Source organism: Lygodium microphyllum, chromosome 6, assembly GCF_053477565.2.
Source record: "Lygodium microphyllum isolate KBCC chromosome 6, Lygodium_microphyllum_v1.1.10, whole genome shotgun sequence".
Taxonomy (NCBI): Eukaryota; Viridiplantae; Streptophyta; class Polypodiopsida; order Schizaeales; family Lygodiaceae; genus Lygodium; species Lygodium microphyllum.
The window spans coordinates 108035770-108040035 of NC_141140.1; the positions used below are offsets into that span (position 1 = coordinate 108035770).

The window sequence follows — 4266 nt, forward strand, 5'->3', positions numbered from 1 at the left end:
CTTCAATTTCTTGGCTTAAATTCTCACCCTGACATTCTTTTTGCTGCAATTTTTCTTGGACAACATCTTAGTTCTCCATGCCTTAAACATTGGATTGTAGCTAAACGAGTTTTGAAGTAATTTAAAGGCACTAAAGATTTTGAATTGGTTCATCGGCACCAACAAAACTCTAATTCTCTACATTCACTTCAACTTTTGGGTTATACATATGCAGATTAGGCAAGCTCTCACTTATCTATGAGTTTTACAAGTGGAAATTGTTTCTTTATCAATGGTTGTCTTCTTTCTTTGGACTAGCAAGAAATAACATTGTGTTGTTGTTTGCACTACAAAGGATGAATATGTAGCTATATCTTTAGTAGCTCGAGAGTTAGTATAGCTTCGATAGGTTCTATCAGATATTGGCCATCCTCCCCTCTCCAACATACCACTTCGATATGATAAACAAAGTGCTATTAGTCTTCCTAAAGACTATATTCAACATAACAAGTCTAAACATATTGCAGTGCATTATTATTATGTTCAATATAAAGTAAACAAAGGCACGATCATGATTGAACATTATCCAAGTGATTAAATGACTGCAGATATATTCATCAAAGGACCCAATGAAGCACACTTCACTTTACTATGTGCTCTCAACTTGGAGTCATCTCAACTTGAATCTTTGGGAATTAATCTACTATGACATTATAGTATCATTGTACATATTCCTTGTAGGCACCATACACTTCACATATGCACATACACCTCAAACCTCTTGGTCATCTTTGTACATACAAATTCAGTTTTACTTCACATGCAGAGATTCACTTTACATGCACACAATAATCCTTCTTGATCATGTTTATACATTTGGATATAGGAGCTCTGGTTTTTACCTCGGGCTCCCTATGGTTTTTTTTCATCCCTAGCTAGAGACCTTTGTTTGAGTGGGGGTGTTGGAGCTATATATAGCTCACCCTATCTAGACTATGTCTCACCTATATATATGTAGATTGTGATCAATATGATGTAATCTTTGGGAGTGTATATGGTGGGTCTCTTCTCTCCCTCTCCCATCTCTACATATCTTCTCTCTCTACATCTCAATAGTTAGTTGATGTACGACTATATTCCCTCTATCATCCATATCATACACTACAAGGTTATCATGGTGATATGAATGATTTTGATAAATTGGTAAAATTACATTAGTGACCCTCGCTAATGCAAATATACCATATGGGTTTAACATACAGATGTCTAATAGTCATGAAAAAGCTTCAACATCAAAGAAGTTTCACAGATGATTTACCAGTTCAAGAAGAAGGTTTTATTTAGTATGATCATTTTGCTTCCTATTCACTTTAACTAATAGTTTAATATAGGTTGATTTTTTTATATGTTAAACCTATGTATCTTTGTATATAGGGAGAACGTAAATGTAGACCATACAACTTACTTTTAATCTAAAAGTTACTATAAAATTATCACCATTTGATAGTAGGATGAAGTAGAAAAGTAAAAAATAAAAGCATATGCAACGAAAAATGAATATGACTAATATCTTCACTTATGCCACTTTGAAAAGAAAACTTAAAGCATGTCAATGGCAACAAATTTATGGTCTACTCATATATAAAACTACAAAAGGTGGTTTATAGATTGCATAGCTGATTTTAAACATAGGATGATTATGTACTTGATTCATTTTGAACGATATGAATATGTGTAATTCTTCTATTAAGTTGGATTGACTTTTGTATTGTCAATCGACACAATAAGCATGTGCGCTCTTCAAGAATTAAAGAATCGTATTAATGTGTGGAGAAGGATGGTCTTTAAATGGAATTTATCAAGATGTGAGCTCAATGTATTCTGTAATTGACCCAAGGGTTGCGATTGTGTCCATTGTGAGATCATACTTTTCGAGCCTAGGATGCTTAAAGGCATTGATTAAAGACGGGTAAAGAAAGCCAGTAGCGCAAGTTACTAGCTTGTAGTTATAAGTGGTATCAAAGCATTACTTATGATCTTATACAGGATGTTGTGGGTCCCTATGATTAAACAATTCACAATGATTAGAAAATATGGAAGCGTTTCTCTAGCTTTATAAGTAATAGCACATGAGACCAAGCATCTTCTTGGTTTCAAAAGCCTATTACACCAAGGTTAATGAATTGTACACTTGACACAAAAGATATTGTATAGCAAATTTGTGAATGATGTATGCACAACAAATATTTGCACTTGAAATTGAAATTTTAGATCTCAAGCCATAGCAGTGAAGAAGGAAGACAAGAAAACTTAGAGTATTGGAAAAGAAGAAAAGCTTCCGCTAGGAAACTCTTATGAAATAACTCTCGTAGTGAAGACGAGAGACAAGCGAACTTTGATTGTTGGAAAAGAAGAAAAGTTTACGATTAAAAACTCTTATGAATTAACTCTTGTAGTCAATCCATGTGGAGCGAATGTCCCTTTATTGTCTTAGTGACATCTGGAAGAGTGTGTTTTATTTTGTGCTGCACGAGCGCGAGGGAGAGAGAGAGGGGAGGAGAAGGAGGCGAGGCGGAGGAAGAGCGACGAGTGTGCTCGGGTGGTAGGGTTATTAATTAGCTGGAGAAGCCATAGTTGGCATAGCCGAGGGAGCAGTTCCGGTACTGCACACGGGCAGTGAGAGCGCTATGGCAGATGCGCCAGATATCGGAAGAGAGGGTCTGGAGGCAGGACTGACAATCGGAAGGGAAGGTAGCGGCGGAGCAGGTGGCGAGGCCGAAGGCGGGCGCGTTCCCTCCGCCGTAGCGGGCCTGGAGGGAGAGACTATCCGTGTAGGGGGTCTCCTGCACCAGGTACGCCAGCAGTGCTCCCACATGCCCCCAATACGCGCTCCCCGGCTTTATCGGCTTCGGGCTGCAGGACGCCGCCACCACCGCCTGGCCGGTGCGTACTGTGGAGCTGGGGTTGGCGAGACCTGGCCGCACCACCGCTGCCGCTAACGATAAATATGCGAGAGTCGTCAGTGCTACCAACTGAAGAAGTAGGTACTTGCGCTCAATATTATGCGTGGCCATGTTGAAGTATTAGTTAGTAAGGATGTACCTGCATGCAGTCGAGATCATTACACGAGTTACTATATTAACTTCGATATGTGAGGGATCGAGAGAGAGAGAGAGAGAGAGAGAGAGAGCACCCGCCTTACCAAACTTGACACTTATCACAGACACTTAGCCTGCTCGGAGCTTTTACTTCAGCCATCGCCCCCTTTCACCCGTTTTATAGAGAGAGCACCAGCCGCCGCGATATGGAAACCACGTGCTCTTTCTAGCTTCGTGCCAAACTGTGCTGACTAAAAGTCAGCTCCATCATTTCCTAACTTGCTTCGTTTGGTTTCCTCGGAGAGCACTACGCCTGCTTATTTTCCTCCTTCGTGCAAAGCCCCACTAAGGAGTCAGCTCCACCATTTGCTTCAAAAGAGCACTACGCCTCTTTGTTTAATCTCAGTGGGTTCTGCTTTCTTTGATACTCGAATTCTTTGAATGTCCGTAAGCGGGATCTCCCTATTAGGTCTAAGTTTTTGATTATTCCCATCCAGAAAAGCCACACAGTCATCAATATGACCATCAAAAGTAATCAACGATCACTAAAAGCATCAAACGTTGACTCGGAAATCTAAAAGATCAATTACAGTGTGCCATATTGTAAATGGATTATGATTGGTTAATAACGGATAATTCTTGCATTAGGTGGTATGTGAGACTTAAGAAACTCAAAGGAAACATGAAATTCTAGCCACGAGTTTGCACATGTAGCCTATAAGGAGCCTTAAACAATTTATTGTCAATAAGGAAAATATAGATTTGCTAGTCAAAACAAATGTATCTATGAAATTTATAAACTAGGAAATTGTGAATACTTTTCTAGGCTCCATCTTATCAATTGGAAGATTTGCTATCTAAAAGAAATCCCCCCACCATCTAGGAAAGGCTATACTAGATAACCAACTAAAGGATTGTTCACTTCTTCCAGCTAGTTTACACTTTTCCTTCATACATTTATTTCGACATCTACTAAATCTTTCCTCTTCTATTCTATAACAAATGATCTACACATCTCCTATATGGGTAATATCCATGTAACAATACATACCCTCAACTTCTATCATAATTTTAGAAAAGGGAAAATTTATCAAAATAACCTAGACTTGAGAAATGCTCCTTATATTTAAAGATTGCTAGAATATTGGTCATATTTGGTTACAATCGCCATGTGCCCCTCAAATTTACT

General features: G+C 38.7%; 1 pseudogene across 1 annotated transcript; it reads right to left on the bottom strand.

Moving 5' to 3' along the window:
- Nucleotides 1–2269: 2269 nt before the first annotated feature.
- Nucleotides 2270–3316, bottom strand: LOC148034940 (antifungal protein ginkbilobin-like protein pseudogene; annotated as a pseudogene). The gene is made up of 2 exons (XR_015691217.1): nucleotides 3182–3316; nucleotides 2270–3081 (listed from the first exon to the last, which is right to left on the bottom strand). The product of XR_015691217.1 is annotated as an antifungal protein ginkbilobin-like protein pseudogene (transcript).
- Between the last annotated feature and the right edge of the window lie 950 nt (nucleotides 3317–4266).